At 41.0% G+C, this 23345-nt stretch overlaps 1 protein-coding gene across 11 annotated transcripts in view; it reads right to left on the bottom strand.

Annotated features, from left to right (window-relative positions):
- LMO7 (LIM domain 7) overlaps positions 1 to 23345 on the bottom strand; it is a 212732-nt gene that overhangs the window by 72292 nt on the left and 117095 nt on the right. The gene's annotated exons all lie outside the window — the stretch shown is intronic.

Raw genomic sequence — 23345 nt, 5'->3', positions numbered from 1 at the left:
CTTGGAAAACTGCACTTATTCCTTCCTTGTCTCAAAAAGCAAGACGCAATTTTTTAAATGGTAAATTCTTCCTTTTCTCCCACCTTCATCCCTAAAAATGAAACACTATTCTAACTGACAACGTGCCAGTCATGTTAGACACATGTGACTCATAGATTTTTCATCTGCCATTGTTACAAAAACGCAGCTCTAACTGACTGTGGAAACTGCAAAAATAAGACGTGAGAAAGTAACACCACATCTGGAGATAATTATTGGCCACACACAGATAAACTTGATGATTTCTGGACCTACCTATGTGAAAAAACACTCCTGGAAATTCAACAGATTTTGCCCTAGCAACATAACTTATTCCAAACACAACAAATGAGTAAGTACCCTCCTGTTAAAAATAATTTGTCATTAAATTTCACACCCCTCCCACACACTACTAAAAATAGCTAAGTTTCACTTAAAGAGAAAGGAAAAAACACATGCATTCCAAGGCACTAGCACACAGTTCCACTTAAGTAATGGACTGAGGGGAGCTGAAAGGTGGGCTTTTTTTCTAACTCTTTCAACCACAGACTCTTTTTGTAATTCTTTTCTACTTCGTGAATATGTTCGCTGCTATATAAAACTGGTTTCACAATTGAGACTCCACATGCCCATCCCCTGTTAGACTGCAAAGGAGAACAGACCATTCCTGGTGCAGACTTCAGTATCCATTAGGCGTGCCCTGTGTGTACAAAGCGGAGTGACGGAATTCACTCCTATCGAACGGGGAGGTGCCCATTACAGACTCACCTGTAATTTCACTTCTGTAGATTACAATGCTCGGGAGCAGTAGCAATGGAAATAGTGGGTTTGGGTTGCAGACATTTTAAGTTTGAGACACTTAATAAACAAAGTGGAAAGGTGAAGTAACTGATAATTAGTCACACAAGTATGGTGTTCAAAACAGAGGTCTGGGCAGGACATATAACCCAGAGCAGCAATTTTCAACCTTTTCATTTCAGGGCACACATAAACTAATTGCTAAAATTCAGCAGCACACCAAAAACATGCTTTTTGGCCAATCTGCCCCCAAAAAAGGTATAATTTTGATTCATTCACACCGGATAGCTACTGTTGTGCTGGCTGTTGTCACTTTCGTATTTGACAATCAAAGGGAAAAGAGGTCAGTGCCCCTGACTAAACAGTCAGCTATTGCATGTTTGAAAAATTCTTGAGGCACACCAGGTGAAAATCGTTGATCTAAGGACTTGTCAGCATAGAGATGAAAGGTTAAGTCATAAAGCTAAAGTGAGATCACCTTACAAATGAGTGTAGATAGAGAGGAGGTCTAAGGTTTGAGGCCCACACATCAGAGTCAGGAAGTAGGAGAGAAGCCAGCAAAGCAAGAGAACCATCCATTTCAAGGCAAGCAGTGGCGGAGGGAAGGGAAGGAACAGGCTGCCGGAGAGGAAGGTGAGGGCGGACAAATTACTCCTGCATACTTTCCTGACCCTTAAAATACTTTATACATACACACAATTACTAATTACCCCTCCTCAAAAGAAGAAAAATAATAAATTATCATTAAAAATGTTAATGTCCAAGCCCTGATGTTCCTAAAGACAGTTTAGGAGAACACTGCACTAGACACCTCACGTGTCCTTCCAAACTTTTGAGCCCACGCTCAGCAAAGTCGATATGAAATTTCACTATAAGTAATACATCTGTTAGTTTCTTCACATCGTGATTTCGGAACAACAGTAATATGCCAAGTGAAGTACTTCTTTTTTTTTAATTTTTTTTAATCAATCTAAATTTTCTTTTTAAATCTCTTGATGACTTTAATTTTTCTTATTTTTTTTGTATTTTATTAGTAGGAATACTTCTTGTCTTGGACAAAAAAAATCTATGAGTCACTGTTAACAAATATACATTTTTAAAATTGCGGACAAACCTGCACCTTAAAAGAACCTCGGAAAAAATAATGTAGAATATAGACAGATGCAGGTATTTGCAGTACGTCTCTGTCATGATGCTCAAGTATAAGGATATCAATATAGAACAGAGATTCAAGAATCTTCTCCAAAGGTTTGGCCAGAATTTGACCTCCTCAAAATATTTATGTTTGGATCAAAACACAAAATCCATAAAATTGTAGAAAGTACTGATCATGAACAAAAGATCCCTATTATTGTGCTAGAAAAATATTCCTGTAAAAATGGTATTTTTCTGAATGTTTCTAAATAATTCACTTTAGGTCCCATGAATATCTTAATCTTTAAAAGGTCTTAATCTTTCAACTTTTCTTTCATTCATGTACAAACTAAAAGAGAAACTTTAGCACCTCTTTAACAGTGTCTTCAGTCGAAATTCTGAGTTAATGACTGGATTATTAATTAATTGAAGCCATGTTTTTACAGTGTTATCTTGAATAGAAAACTAAAGTTAAATTTGTTTTTAAAACCACTTCTTAAAAGACATATATACATAATTGCAAATTAAAGTTCTGAGAAGTCCAACAAGAGATCTCTTTTACTTAGACTTTGAAATATTCACTTTTTCATCTTTTTTGGTACAACTCTTACTAAAGTCTTAAGGGATAAAGATATTAAGAAGGCATTTCCAGTTCTGTTCAGTTTAAGTTCACTTTTTTGCTAAATTATGTAATGTGTATGAAAAATAATTGCCCTCACTAAGCACTTTATAGTAACCAGGATATTGATGTTCTACACAATGATCTAACGATGTGCAGACTAGGTAACTGGAACTGCAAAAACTTAAGAAACTTTCCCAAGGTCACAAAACTATTAAGACTTGTAGATGAGTGGATAAAACAACTATGGGATATTTACACAATAGAATACTACCCAGCTGTGAAAACAGAAGAAAATTTTACCCTTTACAACAGCATGAATGAACTTGGAGAACATTATGCTAAGTGAAATAAGCCAGTCAGAGAAAGACAAATACCATATGATCTCACTCATATGTAGAATCTAATGAACACACTGAACTGACAAGTAAAAGGGGGCAGACTCATACATGGTGAACAGATGACAGTTAGTGGGGGGGGAGGTGAGAGGGTTGGAGGGATGGAGGAAAAAGGACTGATGGGCAACAGTGTGGTGGTTGTGGGCTAGGGGAGTGCAAGAGAATTAAATGGTGATGGGAAAAATAACAATTTAAAAAAAAGACTTGATGTGATCCCAACTTTCCAGAGACTAAGATCCAGCCTAAGACCCTGATTTAGCATTAGCGCAGTCATACTTCCGAATCTAATGTATTTTTAAATAATTTACATCTTAATCCTGACAAATAATTGTCTCTGTAATATCCTGAAATAAGTCTCTGAATACTCTTTCAAAGCGTTGGCTCAAAGCCGGTCTGTGGCACAGCAATCCCCTGCTTAAATCTGTCTCCCAAAGACAGTGGCACACCAGTCCCCTATCACCACCTTCTCGGGCTAATCCTCAATGCTTCCACTATCTTGCACACAAAAACCCATTATGGGTTCCACAGGTGGAAAATCGCCGAAGCTCTTTTGAATATATATCTAAGCAAATGAAACAAGTCACAATAATTTGCATAGTGAGAGAACTACAAAATACAAATTTCCTGTACTTGGCCACTGATAAGCCTTTATGAGTGTAGTTTCTGTAAGACCAGTACCCACCAATTATAAAGAAATAAGGTTATAAATTAAGCACATATGGAATTAAATAGGAAGATCTTTGGGTTAGTTTCCTGAGGGTATGTTTTCTTCTCTTGAAAAAAACAATGATCTACACCCTTAGGTTTGTGAGTATTAAACGCAACATGCTCGTCTCCTGGAGCTTCTGGAACGAGTGTGGCCTCATCACACTGTGATGGCAGCCCAGCGGAGCGACCTTCAACTTCAGGCTTTCAGAACAGGGGAAAAGGAAGTTCTGTTATTTTACATTGCGTGTGTGTGTGTACCATTATATACAGGTCCTGGCAGAAGTAACATCTGCTTGAGTGTGGTTGGCAGGATATTAATATAGGTATAATAATTTATACTTTAGTTCCAATATTTTACCTAAAATGTCATATAGTGTGCTTGAATGCGATATTCTTATGTTACAGAACTACATGCTTATGATGTTGTAATAAAAGATTTTGTAATGACGCCCTGGCTAGTGTAGCTCAGTGGATTGAGCACGGGCCTGCGAACCACACAATTGTGGTTCGATTCCCAGTCAGGGCACATTCCTGGGTTGCAGGCCAGTTCCCTGCAGGGGCCATTTCCCAGCAGGGGATGCACGAGAAGCAACCATACATTGATATTTCTCTTCCTCTCTCCTTCCCTTCCCCTCTAAAAACAAATAAGTAAATCTTTTTTAAAAAAAGATTTTGTAATGAAAAAGGGGCATTATTTCGGCTGGACACTGTATATGTATATATATTTGAAGTGCCTAGCATGTAAATACTCATTTCCTTTCTAATGCACATGAAGTTCTCTGTAAAACATAAAGTGATGGAAATTGTTTTCTGTCAGTTATCGTCACACCAATTCCTCAGATGTGGCTCATATAAAATGTCCTCTCTGTACTTGTAGTATAAACCCCATACTGTCAAAGCATTGCACATGAAAGTATCTGTGCTCCACATTCAGAAGTCTCCATTTTCTTAGAAGTAAGTTATTCTCCAGTGCCTAAAAGTGAAACTTGTTTCAAAATCTTAATTTTCACCACAGGAAAATAAGTACCACTCCCCCCTCAAAAATATCCCTGGCCCAAGTTCATCATAGATCTTTCTAGTCCTAAATTTTGTCTGTTCTAGATAGGTCTTTCTTTATGTAATGTTTCCTGAAGCAACCCCAAGAGAAAATAACTAAATGTTCACAGTTTTATTTAACTCAAAGTTTCACAGGCAATATTGAACTTAGAGCAGGGTTTCTTGACCTTGGCAATATTGACATTTTGAACCTTACACTTTTTTTGTTATGGGGATTATTGCCTACAATCACAGGATATAAAGCTGCATTCCTGGCCATATCCACCAGATACCAGGAGCACTCTCCCGCCCAAGGAAGTCATGGTATTCAAAGTATCCAGACATCGCCAAGTAGTCCAGGGTGGAGGACGGGGTGGGAGGGGACCCAGAATGGACCACAGTTGAGAACCATGTTTTAGGGTAGGGGTGGAAAACTCATATTCACTGGAGGCCACATCAACTTCACAGCTGCCTTCAAAGGGCCGAAATAATTTTAGGGCTGTATAAATGTAGCTACTCCTTAACTGTTAAGGAGTTGAAATTACATTCAGCCCTTTGAAGCCAACTGCGAGGCTGATGCGGCCCCTGGTGAAAATGAGCTTGACTCCCTCGTGTTTTAGAGGCTCTAAGGATTTAACTAACTCCCCTTAATCAAATAAAGCATATTCAACGTTCCCATGGGTCTAAAATTAGCTGAAAAGGTCATTTAATGACTATAATCTAGAAAAAGATAACAAACACAGAAAGGCAAAGCAAACAGCCAAGCAATTACTACACACCTGAGAAGTTAATGAAACACATAGTCTCAGATCCAAGGGCAGGACCTAGCCCAGTGCCTGAATCATAATTGACATTCAGTAAATACATACTAAATGTTGCAAGACCTAGGAGCTCAGCATTCTCATTATCTTGGGAAAAATGCATGCCAACCTACTTGTCTCTCAGACTTAAAGTCGTAAGAAATTACCTGTCAGAGCTTCATTTTCTGCATTCCAGCTGTGTTGCAATACAGCCCTTAGAGAGTCTGACCAACTTCAACGCTCCTCCAACTAAACCTTATTTAAGCCATTATCTAAAAGTTATACATTTTAGGTTCCATTTTTTATGCACTCCAGAATGGTTAAGAACATTCTTTAAAATACACCTGTATGTAAAGTATATTATATATGAACAGTGTATACTGTACCATCTCAGATTTTATTTAAAATTCCATTTCTAACTCTTAATTTTGTTCACAATATCGATAATTTAGTGAACACGGCAGTAGGCTGAATAATGAACGTACCCCAACTCCAAGATGTTCTTATGTCCTAATCCCTGGAATCTTCGAGGGTTACCTTACATGGCAAAAGAAACTTTGCAGGTGTGATTAAACTAAGGATTCTGTGGTAAGGAGATATCCTAGATTATCAGGGTGGGCCCTAAATGTAGTTTCAAGTGTCCTAATTAGGAAGAGGAAGAGGGGGACTTGACCACTCTACACAAGGGGATGTGACCACAGAGGTCGAGATTCCAGTGATGCAGCCAGGAGCCAAAGAATGCTCGCTGCCTCCAGAAAAGGAAAAGGCAAAGACAGACTCTCCCGGCGCCTCGAGGAGGAAGCGGCCCTGCTGATGCCTTGATTTTCGCTCCTGAAGGCTCATGTTAGACGTGTGACCACCAGAACTGTAAGACAATAAATCCATGTTGTTCTCAGTCACGATCACCAAACTGTGGCGATTTATTGCAGCGGCAACAGGAAACAAGCAGACATATTGTACTACATCAGCGCCACATGACACATTTCACATGGGCTGAACTTCACCTCCCACATAGCTCAACATGTGGCCTCGGCCCCGTTCCGCAGACGTGACACCAAAACTTACCGAGACGGACCCATCTTCCAGAAGTTACCTTTCTTACAGTTATAATGTAAACCCAGATCTATGCCACTTAGGAGCTTATTCATAGCACTATGAGTATCTGGCTGAAAAGCACTGCCGATTCTCCATGTTAACCTTGGCCACAGAGACCACTGCCAACAGTGCCACCTGCATCTAATTGGTGTCGGGGAAACTCAAGGCAAAGCTGAAATTTGTCACAAAATTCTTATATAAAACTATTTACCACCAAGTTTTTATAACTCCAGGAGATAAATACACACACAACACCTTTCCTGTAACAGAACTGCAAATATGTGACAGTGCAGGTGACATTAATAAAAGGACTGAGAACATGCATACAGTGTCTTTGTGAATGCCTTTTAAAACTTGAGGTTAATGCATCCCATGAGTTTTTCCTCCTCTCTCCCCTTTACCATATTTAGTCCAAACCGAATTCAACGAACCCTTCCCAGACAACATTTCTCCAGAATAGTGGGGCCTTCACATTCCCACTAGTATTATTCTAGCTCAAAAGGTGAAATTTAGTAAGTTCTTAAGGGCAGGCATCATCCGATGCCCAGGCCTGTTCACCCATCCACATGTTCTGCCCTGGCGAATGGGCCCCAAGCCTCCCAGCCAGAAAGAAACGAGCCAAACAACGTCCTCTCCCTCAAATTCTCGCTTGCCCACTAACCAAATCCTGTCATTTCTACCTCCTACATATCTCTTGAATTCATCTCTTCTTTCCTGAGGTAATTCATCTCCCCTCTCCACACCTGCCCCTTCTCCCTCCACAGAGATGCCTCAAGAACCTTCCCAAAATGGAATCCTCTCCACATCTTCCCCCTTAAAATCCTTATTTCTATGGCACTATGTTCCTTGAGTTAAGTCCACTGTGTGACTGGCATTCACATTCATGATCTGGCCACTCTTGGTGAGCTCATTTCTTGACCTGCCCCAGCATAAACCCAACATTCTTTCCATAAAACATCCCTATTAACAGCCCTGCTCTTTCCCATCTCCACATAAGAGACAAAAGTTTCTGTCTTCCAAAAAGGCTCCTGACTTGTCCTCCCCTCGCCCTTTTGAACTAGTGATCATTTCAGACGAAGCTCACCAGTCTCTGAAGCCTTCCTATCTCCTCCTAAAGGCCTTGTCCTACGAGTCCATAGGTACCACAGCCCAGACTGCTTTAAAGTACCCCATTGTATAACAATGTAGCATGAATCTCTCCCCAGTCTCTCCCCTAGATTGTGGCCTCCACAAATTCAGAGACAGAATGTGTTTATCTCAGGCTCAGTACTTAATGTATTGGCACAAAAATATTACTAGAAATAATGTACAGATCAATCTGCAGCCCCTTCTCTCTAAACACCTGTCCTACCCCGCAGCCAGAATCATTTTTAAGGAGCCGTTTCAACTATGTCATTTACTCCCTTTCATTGTCATTAAATTATAGGGCTCACCAGGCTTTAACCTTTAACTTAAGTTTAGTTGTATCCCCATGTCCATCCTTCAGTTATTTCCTATTGCATTGCATCCTATTCTGGCCATAGTCAAGCAAATCCAACACAACAGAACCCGTTTACTCTCACTTTGGGGCCAAATGTGCCAATTCTTGAACCTAAAATACCCAGAAATCTGTCACACATTTAACTCTTAAATGTCAGTATCATGGAAACTCCCATAGGACAACAGCATGTAGCTGAAACACCATCCCTTCAGAGACCCAATAATTCAACAAAATATGGAGCCGTATCACTCATTATTCATCCACATGTGTCCATAACTGATGTCTCACCCGCTCCAAAGGCACTTTGAGGATTCATCTCATTTTCTTTTCTCAAATATTATTCATAGACTAGAGCTTTTGTTCAATATCTATGTCAGTAGAAGGAAAAATATTATTAGGATAATAAATTGCTCTTTGAGTAATTTCTGTTGGTTTATCTGTTACTAGAACATGGGTTCTCAAACAGTGGTCCCCAGGTCAGCAGCATCCACAACACCTTAGCACTTGTTAGAAAGTAAAATTCTCAGGCTCTACTCCACACCCACCTACCAAATCAGCAACTATGGAGTTAGGGGCGTCCAGTAACATGGCCTCAGGGAAACCTCCAGGGAGGAGATCGTGATGCACGCCAGTGACGGGGGGGCCATTGACACATACCAAAGTGAAAACTACAGCTGCAACGAGTTTAACTACGTCTTCGAAAAAGGAAGTTCAACTGAAACGTAGCCCCTCTAGCCTTACCCAACTAGAATTTAAAACAAATAATAAAAAGCACAAAGCAACTCGAAGTTAAGTGAAAAGCCTGGAACTAGCGCCAATGATTTTCAAATGTTGACCAGAAAAACCTCAGCATGCTTCACTGTGCTTAGGCATGCTTCAGAGAGCACCAGGCACAAGCACACTCGATTTGCTGTCGTCACATCCTAAGCTAGCTCTAGGATGTCTTGGTTCAGGCATCTAAAGAACGGGGAAGGACTTTGAGTTCATTGCTTAACACCATACAAGCACCAACACTCCATGGGATCCCGAAGAGAACACCTAAACAAAACAAACATGCATGAAATCCACAGAACCAAATGTTTCAAGAAGCGCAAGAGTGATTTATTTCTTCTGTAACTTTTCTGGAAAGTCAGCCACTGCCAGCTCTAAAGAGATGCTCCTCAAAAGGATAAAATAAATGAATTTTTGTTGCAGTCATCTTATAGTTTCCTTATAATACCATGCAGCCCTATTTTAAGTCTCTGAAGTTAGGTAATTGGCACAAAACCAAGCCCAGACAGATTTTTGAATTACCTGACCTCTAATTTGTTTGCCCAAGTTAAAAAGAAAGTCTGAATTAAGTAATGTTGCGCTCATTCATCTGAATGTGGTGAAAGATTAAATGGCCATGAATCTAAGGCCACCTTATTAGAAAATACTAAACAAAAAAAATTACAGTCCAAAATTGCTTCCATAAAAACAGCTGTGTCTAAATAGAGTTGTAGGGTACCACTAACAAACATTAATACAGACCAACTTGGTGAAAACAAGTGCAAAATATGGATAAAGAAAAAAGTACTCTAGCCACACAGACAAATTGCCACTGGTACACTTCTTTACATTCTAAAATGTGAAATAATGTGAGCATATTCTTGTCTGATTAACCTGGATAGTTGCCTTTGAAATCTAAATTTAGCCCTTATTTCATTCAAGTTACTAAATCTGAAATGGACTAATGAAGTAAAATGTAGGGAGAGTAGCCATCTTGCAGACATTACCCGCTGAAGTAAGAAAAGAAGTTAAATTTGGCAAAATGAAATATTAACTCATTCAAGTCCTTTGCCGCTCTGGCGGAGCTGGCAGTGAAATACAGTGGAAAAAAACCACACCCAAACCAGGAGGTGTCCCGGAATCGGCACACCTGGCTCAGCTCGTTGCGTGGCCTGGCAGGAGCCACCTAACCTCTGCTGGGCCACTTTCTCCCTCTTCTGTGAAAGGACTGACTGTATGAAATTTTTTTTTTAGTACCTTCCAGCTCCGACGTTCCGATTTTTATGTCTTATAAAGGGGTATTCCCTAAAAGTATGTTTCTGAAATGAAATGTTCCTGCTACACTTTTAAGATCGATATGGAAGCAACAGTTTTATGAGTCTCCCTAGAGAGCCACTCTGGTGCATTCCAATAAAACAGTGGGCACTCACAGCAACTGTACAGCATGACTCGGCGTTCTGAACTAATATAAATAATAGATGTTCCCATGAATTACTTTCATTATAATAGTAAGATAATGTGCTCCAGAGTTGAAGGCTGACAACTGTTTGAATACAATATTTAGCTGCTCATAAAGGTATGTCAATTTTTAAGAGTCTTAAGAAATTAAACTTTTTAAAATCACAATTGAAGTAATTGGTAGCAGAAGATTAGTAAATTATTAAACTCATTCCCTGAAAACAATTCTCAGACATAATAAAAAATACGTTTTAAAATGACATAACCCCAAATTTCTTCTTAAGTTTCCGATAAAATATAAGAAAGAAACCAAACATCAGATTGACAAATTATTTACTTAGGATTGAGGGATGAAGAAGAGAATCATGAATAATATATTTATGAGGGAAATGAATATTCAGAAATTCAAAACTTTACCTAAGATAAGTTTTTCCCAATTCCATAATTCTCACTGTTTTATGAATGAACAAATTTCATTAAGACTTCAGACCTTTAGTGGGTGATTTACTACTAACCTCTGGGTGAGATAATGCCCCTCCTACTTCTATAGTTTTTATTAATACAACTGTTACTAAAGTTAAAAGGACAAATTACCATTTAAAAGAAATAGTAAAGAGAATCATTCCTAATAATAGACAACATTAAAGCAAGAATAAATTGTTAGTGGACTACTCAATTTTATAAACATTACTTTTAGGATGTAGAAACAAACATTTTTGCTTTTATCTTTTTTATTATAAGAACACTGTTGAATATTATTTCTGCATATAAAAGAAATCCAAATGTTTATCATTGTTTTAGTAATCCAAACATCTAAATATCCTGAATTATAGAGAAATCGTTAGATACCCCTAAATCTGTAGCCTTCCATTTCTTAAGATTTAGATTTACTCGATATGTACTTTTTCATTTAATTATCAAGGAACAAAAGAAAAAGGAGGAAATGAACCACCCTCTTCACACATAAGAGTAAAAGCATTTAGAGGTCCTTCTTTCCCTATTATTGTCTGTCGCCTAGATTCAGTCTGTAGGACTGTCACCGGGGTCACACCATTCATTCTCTTCTGGAAAAGGAGGTCACCAGTTCCTTCCCAACACCTGCCCTTCCTCCACACATACTCCTCTTTCTCCCTCTTCTTTCTCCCCACATAGGCACATCCTTTATTTTTCTCTCTGCCTTATTCTCTCAAGGATAAAATCATATTGCCTAGGTCATTTAACAAAGACACACTTACCATACTTTAAGATTCACCCAATTCAGCTACATTTTTAACTACAAAGTCATTTCTATCTGCATCTTTTTTATTTTTTAATTACAGTTTACATGCAATACTATTTTGTGTTAGTTTCAGGTGTACAACATAGTGGTTAGACAATCGTGTGTTTTACAATGTGTTCCTCCCGCTATTTCCAGGACCCATCTGGCACCATATACAGTCACCACATATTCCCAACGGAGTACTTTACACCCCTGTAGGTGTATTGTATACCAGTGTCTTATTAAGTAAGATATTACTGGGAATTAAGACTAAGGACTGAAACTGAGGTGAACATACAGAATTCAGATGACTGAGACTGACTAATATTTCACTGCATGGTATACACCACATTTTCTCCACTCAGTCATCCATTGAGAGACATTTAGGTTGTTTCCATATTTGGCTATTGGGAATAATGCTACAGTGAACCAGGAGTGCAGAGAGCTCTCAGAGATCCCGATTTCAATTCTTCTGGATGTATACCCAGAAGTAGAAATGCTGCCACAACCTGGAGGACGTCACACTAAGTGGAATAAGCCAGTCACAGACAGACAAATATTGCACAATCCCACTTAAATGTGTTACCTGCAAATAGGCAAACTCAGAGAAACAAGCAGTAGCATGGTGGTCGCCAGGGACTGGGTAGGGAGGGGCGGGGTGGGCAGTTGCTGTCCAGCGGGTCCACAGTTTCAGTTATAAAAAATGAACTAAGTTCTAGAGTTCCGCTGGTACAACCATCATGCCTACAGTGGAAACGGTGTTGTTCACTTAAGAATTTGTCAGTAAGGTAGATCTCATGTCAAGCACTCTGACCATAATAAAAAAATTACCGTGAAAAAATCCAGGAATTAATCTCTATCTAAGAGGGCAAGAAGGAAAGGAAGCAACTCAGCGGGGTTTCTCTTAGCACGTTGGGCCCATCCCTTCCTCTCCCATGAAGTTCATGCAAGCGGACGAGAACCAGCCCTAAGTGTTCTCTGCTCCCTTCAGAATGCTCTCGTTCTTACTCCATCACCATTCCCCAAGTATTTTTATAAATCAGTCTAGCACTGGATATACTAAGAGTCCGAAGTTCAAATATCTACCATACGTTTTTTTAAAAAATGAAGTAGAAAATAAGAAGTTGTCATGTTACATAACATGAAGTTCAGAGAACACACAGCAATCTAAAATTTTATAATAAAAAGTATCTATAGCAGTTCATGAAATCCCTAATGTACAAGGTTTGTCCAGAAAGTAATCAGCCATGTACTATAAAAGAGACTTTTTAAAATTGTTCTATTACAGTTGTCCCAATTTCCCCCATTCCTCTCCCCTGGCCCACCCTCCCCCCACTCCCAGAGTCAATCCCACCCTGTTGCCCATGTCCATGGTCGTTTATACTTGTTCCTTAACGAGGCTGTCCCCTTCTTTCTTCATTGCCCTCTCCCATTCCCTCTGGCCTCCGTCAGTCTGTTCCTTGTTTCCATGAAAAAATAAAGACATGTACTGAAAAGATACAAGATACAAGAACCATTGTAGCCCTGACTGGTGTAGCTCAGTGGATTGAGCACAGGCCTGTGAATCAAAGGATCATGGTTGGATTCCCAGTCAGGGCACATGCCTGGGTTGCAGGCCAGTTCCCAGTGGGGGGACACACAAGAGGCAACCATGCATTGATATTTCTCTCCCTCTCTCCTCGCTTCCCCTCTAAAGATAAATAAATAAAATCTTTTTTAAAAAGAGCCACTATACATAGGACAGTGATGCCTCAGCCCCCTTCAAAGTAGGCACGCTGGGACTCACACGGTTCTCCCAACTGACATCAGCTACCCTGTTGTATTTTCCTGACTCTCAGTGACCATCTGAAATCTCTTCTCTTTCAAAGGTGATTTTAGTTTTGGGCGAAGCCAAAAGTCGCAGGGCACCAAATCTGGGCTGTACAGGGGCTTAGTCACCTGGGTGATTTGATGTTTCACCAAAACCTTCTGCACAAGACGTGATGCATGAGCAGGTACATAAATGTTGTCATGAAGCTGCCAATCTCCAGATGCCCACAGCTGAGGCTTGCTGAATCATGTGAATAGTTTCCACGGAGGAATGTTCAAGCTTAACATAAAATTTGATGCCGATTTGTCACTCTACTTGCTCAGTCATTTTGAATGGGACAGCCACATAGTACACATGCTCACTCCACAGGTTTCTACCACCCCTACTGACTACTACAGTGAAGTTGTCATTGTTCACACATGTGCATTCCAGTCCACCCTCCTTGGCTGCCAGGTTACACTGATGTTGCACAAACCGTTCTTGTTTTATCAACAATGGCTGGACTTTTTCCGGATAGACCCCGTAAGTGGAATATTTGTTATGCGTCAATCATCCAAGCTCTTTACCTCTAATAACTCACTTAATCCTCACAATGGTTCCTATGCAATAGGTCCCAGAGTTGTCCTCCACTTTACAGGTAAACAGATGGAAGGATGTAGGGACCGGTTGGTCTTGGCCTGGCAAATGTGCCTCGGCTCTGTATGGAAAACCTACGGAAGTGAAGCGGTGGGCAGGAGCCAGACCTTCAAACCGAGTTCTCCCATGGGAATCAGGCCTAGAAACTGCATACAGACTGTTATGGCTTGCTCTTGCTAAAACTCCCTCACCCTGGTCTAAAGCAACAGATGTATATTGTCTATCTTCAAGGTAATATCCAAAGCTTGTGTGAATTTGCCCAAGGACAGAGCTAATCAGCTCGCTGCCATTCCCCTCTGCATGTTATTTTCATTTCCTTGATTGTACCTAAAATAATATTGTATGTGATAAGTAATAAATCTTTCTCTGATGTAAGACCCCAGGAAAAACAATACAAGCCTGTCTAGGCAAGGGTCGAGGCGCTCTCCCTTTCAGAGAGTGGCCACGCCATTTCCTTTTTCTCCACAGGACTGCTGTCGCCTGTGCATTTATTCTCTTCTTTAGTCACAACAGGCAGACTCTGCTGGCCAGAGTCCACCACAGAAGGACGGAGAGAACAAGGGAACTGACCAAAGACCCTACGGTTAGTGTTGGCTACCTGGGACTAATAGCCAGGCACCTGGCTTCCTCTCCCAGTGAGGGAAGGCTTCCTGGATGAGGCGAGATGTATGCTGGTCTGCACAATGACTACCCAGAGGAGGCAGAAGCAGGCCTCCCAGGCTGAGGCTTGTGAAGAAGGGATATAAAAATGCAAGGAGATAAGCAACTAGTGATTAGCAGGCAGAATTATAGAAAAGTCTGAAGTGTGCTTGGACTTGAGATGGTGGGTGAGTGGGAGCCATATGGGGTCATGAATGAGAATGCATGGTTCAAGTATACATACAAGATCTGAGGAGAGTAACAGCCAAAATACTTAATCTCTTTATGAAAACCAAGAGTCAAAATACCGTAAGCATTTAATCATCTGACCAAAGTGAGTCTTTGAATTCAAACCATATAAAAACCTTAAGACACAAAAACTGAACTCTGAATTCACTTGTGAGAGGGCAATCTAAATGCAGAGACAAGCCTGCCAGCCAGCAGCCTGCCGGAGCGGGGGCGGGGGGGCTCGGGTGCAGAGGAGACAGAGCCTCCTGAGGACACACGCACGTGTGCAGGACCTTCAGAAGCACACGGCCTCCTTTCTGACTCTTCCAAGACACTGAAGCAGCAAATCTGTGGAATGTTTTCAAAAGATAGTTTATCAAAACTTTTTATGATTCTAAAAGAATGTAACGTCAATTCCAAAAGCTAGATTTTGTTATTGCCTTTAAAATCTACTGAACACAGAATTTTATCTAAATATGTGCTTTAAAAATATCCAATGAATATTCCTTGCATGCTCTCTCCACTCCTACTTTATTGTGTCACTATCCTCACATGATCTTATATGTTCATTCATACCATCCTCCCTATTAGAATACACTCATCATGTACCCAAGAACAGTAACACTTGGTCCTTTTCATCACAGAACTGAATACCCAATGCCTAGGACAGCGCTGGGCACAGAGGAGCTCAAGAAATATTTGTTAAACTCATTCATTTGTCCACTCATTCATGTACTCATTTTTTTAATCAAATCCCTATGGATACACATGACCTAAAATATTGCCATTTGCTCCACCTTGATGGATAGAAGTGGAAGCAATTTTTGATTATAAAATCCTGTTAGGCTGAATCAGATAGGTCTTTTTGCAGAGTCCACAGCTTTGTCTTTGGTGATATTTGGGAGGTGGATTTGCAGGGGTTATGGAAAAATGGGGAGGCTTAAAGCACATTTCGTTGTAGAAATTTGGAAGCAATGCACCCGAAACTGTTCTGGGGAGGAGCTATTTGTATTCTTGCATGAATGCTTGTTTACAAAAGAGAGAGAATTTAGACTTAAAAGATGACAAGAAGGAAAAGCAAGGAACAACTCCTACTCAAGCAGTAGGAGACTGTACAAAGTAAAAGAGTGAAGTTGGGCGTGGCCAAGAGAGGCCCGGTTACAGGTACCACACAGTGGTATCCACACTTAAGGACCCCAAGGCAAGGGCATACGGTGATGTTGGATTCTCTAATGTGATTGGAAAATCCGGCTGGGTCCAGAGAACAAGTCCGTGGTGTCTCCCTTGAAAGGGCTGGCATTTCCACTGCTAGTTATTCCTAAGCTACAAAGCAGTTCCTAGGAGAGGAAATCAGTACTAACCTTTTCATAAGGCACTAGAGGAATCAGAATTTGAACTTCAACAAAAAGAGGGAATTTTTATCTCATTTGAAAAGAAGAGAATAAGTCAGTGTTTCAAGCTATAGTTACTGGAGTGGAGAGGTCAGAAACAGACGCAGGCCTACATGGACAGTGGAGGGGGAGAGGGAGGGAAGACAGTCCTGAGCCACCTCCTTCTCCCCCCACCCTCACTCTCCCAGAACTGGGCTTCACTGTCCTGGAGATGCCTACTACCTTCTCACAGATGACGCCCCAACCTAGTACCCAGCCTCGATTTTACAGTCTGTACCTTTGCATTTGGATGCTATACCATCAGAGCCAACCCACTGTGCTAAAGCCCCATTCCCGTCTCACTCTCAGCCACTGGCCTTTCCTGTCTCTGCCAGTGGTTGGCCAAGCCCCAAAGCTGAAGCTTTGTGCGCCTACACTCTCATCAGCCCCCATCTCCTCACACATCGACCATCTTTCGTGTTTGTCCCCATTGGCGGTTTCACTGTCCTCAGCAGGTGGCACCGGTATCCGGGCACCCAGACACTGCTCCCGTTTCCTCACATCTCCGCAGCCTCCAAGCTACATCTTGCTCCGTGCATTTTGCATACTACTCATTGCCCTGATCTTTCAAAATCTCAACTTTTAACATTTTAACTTCTTACTCAAAAGCTTTTGGTAAGAATCCCACCACTTATGAGATAAATTTAAACTCCCAGCCAGGATCCTCAAGGTACCACTGAAGCTGGTCCCCACTTACCTGTCATCCCGCTGCCAAACTAGACTAGAGACTCATGCCCCGTGCTTCCCCTACCAATAATAATGATAATGATAATAATGTGTAGTTCTCAAAAATGGATACCTTACTGAACTGGACTCATTGCTTTTCATCTAGAAGGCTCTGTAAAACATGTGACTAGAACTTCTCACCTCTGTGCCTTCGATGTGCCAATCTTCTTGCAGAGGCCTGACGCCTCTCTCTCAAATCCTGCTCATCTTTTAGATCCGCACTCAAGCCTTGCATCTTCCCCAATGCCTCTGTTAACCCCTCGCCCCAGTGTGTGAGCACCATTGTGTACTGTCTAAATCCTTGTTACTCATAGCATGGCCCTCATTGGCATGACCTGGGGAGCTTGCTAGAAACACAGAACCCCAGCCCTACCCTGACCTAATGATTTAGAATCTCCATGTGAACCAGATCCCAAGGAGTTTTGTATGTGCATCGATGTTTCAGAAACACTGTTTAAAGTATCCTGGTTCCCAAAGTTTGGATAATTTCTCACTCATGGCTTCTAAAAATTAGAAAGTCCTCTGTATCTCCAGAATTTATGTCCTGCATATCTAATAGATACACATTAACACATTAAAGAATTCCTTCACCCAGTCTTATCATTCATTAGGATACACTTAGGGGCAGAATTTTATAACCTAAACAACACTGGGTTTGGAGTCATAATAAGGGTCCCACTCGCACTAAGCATGTGACCTTGAACAAGCCATTGAGCCTCTCAGTTTCCATATCTACAAACTCAGGCAACCACCCTATCTTATACAGTGGTTTTAATATTACACAAGGCAAGCAAGTAAAGCATTCAAATGTTATTTTCTTTCTGTTCTCCTCCACTTCCACTCTCAAAGGCAGTATTTCCCCCTCCCTCTACCTTATCTAATAGCTTTAAAAGACGTGTTTTCTACTATAGTATCTAATCCATCCCACTGTTTAAAAGAGAATTGTCCTTGTTTGTATTCTTCTGCTGTGTCCATATCTTGGACTCCTCTTAGTTTTATATGTCTGTGGTACTCTAAATCAAGACATCTATGAGTTTCAGAAATTTTTCTTCCTTGTAATGAAGGCAACTGTTCCTCACACCTGTGTTTAACCACTACCAAGAAATAATTTCTAAGGACTTTGGTAAGAGAGGAAGTGATAACTGCACTGCCCGTATGTCTTGGTAAAGGAATTCTTAACGTGTTTCTGTGCTTGAGTCATCGTTGGACTTTGCTTTTCTGAGTCACTGTCTGACCCGCACTCTTTGTCCTGCGGTGGGAGCGAAGTTTCATCTTCCTGGAATCACACCGGGCTATTTATTGTCACACTCACTGCCACTCTGCGCCTGTTGCAGACCCACCAGGGGTCACATTGATTGCAGAACTCCGGGAAAATAATTTAATTAATAAATAGGAAATAAACTTTTGCATGTACTATTTAACATCTGATAGGCTCTACTTTTTAAACCGTAAAAAATCAAGTTATAATGTGCTGTCAAATCACATTACTATAAGTATACTGCCTAATTTGACCTTTTTTTTTTCAAGTAGAACTGGAAAGAAATAACGAGCAAGTCTCTGACCTCACAAACAGTGCCTATTGCCAGTTATAATTTTTTATTGCCCGGGGTAAAAACCACAAATATTGATATTGTTATCTGAGAGACTTTTTATATCGTTAGCATGGTAGCCTTTTGAAGGACAGAGCAGATGGTGGGTGATGCCCACAGGAGGGGCGGAGCCTTCTGCCCGCAGACACGGCTGCAATGCGCCCTGGAGCTCAGGAGAGACAGAACTATGAACACCGTTCCCAGGGGAATAAGTCATTGTCCCTGCAAAAGCCTTTTAGAGAAGGGCATCTAATCTTGTCTATCTAAAGGGTATGTAGAGCCTTCTCATGACCAAAATGGCATGAAGGAGAAAAACGGGATAATAAAAATGCATTGAAAAGCAAAGTAAAGTTTTAGATCTGGGTTTGTGTTGTAGACTGATTGGCTGTGGTTTTATGGATGTGTTTTTGTTTCTCTTTTTTTTTTAAGTGTGGAAACAAACAACATATAAATCCAATGAAAATATTTAGACTATTTCAGAAAATACACCAAAAAAATAAGGTCTCGAGAAGTGCACTGGTTCGGCATACACAGCAGCAAGAGCAAAGGACGTAAACGTCTATTCTCCAGTCTCCGCTCTGCTAGGCTAGCGAAATAGATAAACCGCATAAGGCTGACTAAACATAAATGTCAGAAAAAATGCATTTGTTTTAATATCTGCCCCCAATTAATTGAAGAGAGGTTTAAATGGCCTAAATTCCCATAAAAGTAAAGAGCCTATAGCTAACCATTGTAATTTAGTAGCCAGAGGCCAGATTTTCTTCCCGCTCGTTTTTCTACAGGGGACACATCTTTATAAGGCCGAGAAAGTAGAATGGTGAAAATGATCACAAAGATCATTCAAATCACTCACTGAGCACTCCTGTAAGTGATTACAGGTGCCACACACTTCACATACCTGACTTCATATAATCATTACAACATCCTTGTGAGGCAGGGCTGTCCCCTGAAAGGCATTATTTGCTAAACTCCAAGAGGGCAGCAATTACTTTGTTCGCTGAGAAGCAAAGTGATCACAGGGAGGAAAATAATCTGCCCTAGGTCATTCAGCCACCAAGTGACTGAATGGGAGGGGAGTTGTAAACCCATGTCCAAGGTCACCTACACCCTTGCTCTCATCCACAATGCTTTCCTTCTTGATGACATCTGGTGCACATCAACCGAACTCCTTGCTCCATCCAGGAGGGAAAGATGACTGAGAAACTCAGTTTGGGGCATAGAAACAGTTCACATGAATGCTTAAGAAATCTTCAATCTTTCTGTGCTCATGTATATTCTTCAAATGGTTTTTATCATGCCAAAGTCAAAGGTAATTTGTGGCTTTTTTGGGGGGGGGTTGCTATTTAATATTAGGCCAGGGTAAGAGGTACCAGGGCAGGTATCTTGACTTTGGAAGGAACAAGGCTTACTGTAAAATTGTTGTTGGTAAACTTTATTAAGTTTTCATGTTTCCTATTAGAAGTCACCTCTAATGTACATTCCTGCTTTTAAAATTTTCTGTTCCTTGCCCTTGAGTTTCTATCGGGTATTTCAACCACCTATGTAACCACCATATTTTTCCACCCAAGTCTTAAACATACATTTAGAATTTTTTCACAAAATGAAAGTGATTGGTGATAATATGAAAACATTAAAACCTTCATATATGCATGAAACACCCCTCCAATGTCAAAACCTATTAGTATTTACCATTTGCACATCAGCATAAATATTAAAACGTTCACCAGGAGAGGCACACAGTCCAGAGTTCCAATTTTAGTGTTTCACCCCCACACTGAGAGGAAACACCCACCCTTTAAATTGTATACATTCTAGATTATATTGTAGTGTGCCATATGATTATTCGGAAACAGGTGCAAGGCCATGGAAAAACCAAAGGGTCCGTGAATGCTTTGCCAGATCTGCTTTGCGACTTTGAAAGATGAGGCTGGAAAGAGGAAGAGTTGGCAAAGCAAAGCCAGTTCTCATGTTCAAGGCAGGTTTTAAAATTTCCAGGAAGTCTTCATAGTTCACGTCTAATTTTCAAATCCAGATTTAACACAAGGTACCAGCAACTCAGGAAATAAAGGGAATGATGTAGTGTCCTTGTCCTCAAATAGTTTCAAGTCTAGGGAAAAACTGGAGGTAGATGGAAATGGTAAGTGCTTTGAAAGTCCAGGTGTGAGACCAATGTCACTTTCAATTGGAAGTGTTCCCCGATTAAAAAGTTGAAATGGTTGTTCAACCCCACAGTCCCAGAGAACCTGTGTATCTACTTTAACACAATGTATTCTAACTGTAAACCCAGGGGGACAGGTCTTCAATTACACTGGGAAGCCCACCAAGGCCTCCTTATATTTGTGTAAGTAGATGCCACAAAGAAGACGCTGCATCAATACCTGCAGTGTGACCAAGTGAGTGACTTCTCTGAAACCCCAAGTTCCCCTTCTGCACTCAGTGCCAGCACTTAACAGAGGTCAGCACACACACCTCACACACACACCGTCACACAGTCAGTTATATCAGACCAGAAAAGAGCATGGAAAAGCAATGCTTAGCACCTCTAGTTACTTGTGAAGCTTAATTTTCAAAAATGACTGACTAGGCTGCAGATATTATAGTACGTGTAATATTAAAAGTTTTGTTAATTTACTCAGGCCAGTGTGGTTCAGTTGGTCCCACAAACTGGAAGGTCGCATGTTTGATTCCCGGTTGGGGCACATATGGAGAAGCAAGCGATCAATGTGTCTCTCTCACATCGATGCTTCTCTCCCTTCCCCTCCATAAGCATGTCCTTGGGGTCAGGGGAAAAAATGTTTGATTGATCCAACATAGGCAACCCTGCAGGGGATAACTGGAAAGACGAGAACCCCTCCGGATGATCTGAAAGACAGAAGAATCTCATCGCAACGAAAATATCCATCTCTGGTTTAACCCTTTGAAAGACGTTGTTCTAGAACAAATGCTGTCTGGTCGGGACAAGCAAATTCTAATCAGCAGCTGTCATGGAGTCATAACAAGGGCTCATCAGTGGAGTCACAAGCGGGACTCTGGAGTAACAAATGGAGGCCAGGTCACCTGCGCACGTCAAGACTCCTGCCAGAACAGCCCATAACATGGAGTCTCCCCCAGCACGCCGGGACAGAATTAGGCCCTCTGGCTTTTTGGATTGGAGGAAGAGGAGAGCTGAGGAAGAAGAGCTGCCACCCAGAGAAATAAATTAAGAGCTAGAAATGGACAGAAACGAACACCAGATGAAACTTCAGTCGTTCTACAGTTTGTCCCAGCACCAGACCTGCCTCACTCCCACCATCTCTTCTCTGCAGCTGAGCAGACTCTTTCTAGATATTCAAACTTTGCATTTAGCGAACATTGGAAAGCATGGCTTTATACTTTCACTGCTGGCCTTGAACAGAGCTTCTGGCAACGCAAAAGAGTTACCATCCCCACTTTCCGCACCTACCTAACACCAGCGAGTGGCTGGGTCGGGTAGAGATGTGTGCGGTGCGGCAAACTCCCTTTCTGTTTCATTCTCTTCCAACTGCGTGGGAGGAGGGGAACATTCTAAAATAGTAACATGAATTGACAGGTGGAAGCCACCATGCTCGAGTTACAGATCCGATTTTGGATACCACTAAGTCTGTTTTTTCCCCTTTATCTCTTTAAACAGGCTAAGACGTGGAGAAACACCCATGAAAAAACATACTGTAAAAGCAGGTGTACATCAGGAAAAGGTAGAAATCACATCATTCAAAGTAGGCAGATTTTGACTTACATGAATAAAAATCTTAATCGATACACACACACACACACACTCCTATCTCAGGCCAAGTCGGCAGGCTGCTAAGAGCATGCCATACGGGAACTCGATCCCTGAGAAATAACTGTACAGTGCCGCCACAAAACCAAACATGCCTTCCGAAGCTTCAGCGAACAGCTAAATCCTTAAAATACTATTCTGAGTCTCCTTGATCCTCACTAGGGAAATACGTTAACATTAATTTTATTTCTAACTGCTATTCTTTTGGCAGCTAGCAGGTGTAAAAACAGAAGTCTTCGTTTCTGGACCCTCCATTTGATAGATAGATCTTTTTTAACAAATCAGTCAACATCAACATTTAAAGTTACATTTTAAACCTGTATATTAATGCCCTAAATAATGAAAGAAGGAATGTGTACTAAAAATAGTTCTTCTTTGCATGACTAAAATATTGTGCTCAAAAGCATTGCCATCCTGTAACTGCATGATGAACAGCATGTATCTAAGGAAGTGCTAAAACGTGGATTGGAATGAGAAGTAGAAAGAAAAAAACATGTTGAAAATCTGTTCAAATTCTCAGCTTAAAAATTTCAATACGTAGCCAGTTAGAGCAATGGTTTAAATACAGGACTTAGCGTATGAATCAAGTTGCTGGACATATACAATCAAAACCTGGCATGTTCAGCCGTACCTTTCTGTCAACTGTCCTCCTCCAATACAGGACCCTCTGGGCTATTCTGCTAAGATGTGTTCTACACCGAGCTACTGCTGTGTGCCTGCTGACCATGAGCAGCCACCACAAAGAGCATGACATTTGCCACAAGAACTCTCAGTGTGCTGTGGCATGGCACTGTGGTCACTGTGTCTGCTTTCACACAGTCCTTTTATAGAAAGGACGTAGACACAGCTCGGCAGAAGTCACACCACCTCTTCCCTGTGTTCATGTCTCAGTTCAGTGTGAATATATAATATGGTTAATAACAAGACACAGTCATTC

Source organism: Sturnira hondurensis, unplaced genomic scaffold (genome assembly GCF_014824575.4).
Source record: "Sturnira hondurensis isolate 20B ecotype Veracruz unplaced genomic scaffold, ASM1482457v3 Scaffold0010812, whole genome shotgun sequence".
Classification (NCBI taxonomy): Eukaryota; Metazoa; Chordata; class Mammalia; order Chiroptera; family Phyllostomidae; genus Sturnira; species Sturnira hondurensis.
Note: the sequence above shows the minus strand (reverse complement) of the source record. Positions and strands in the feature narration are given on the sequence as shown.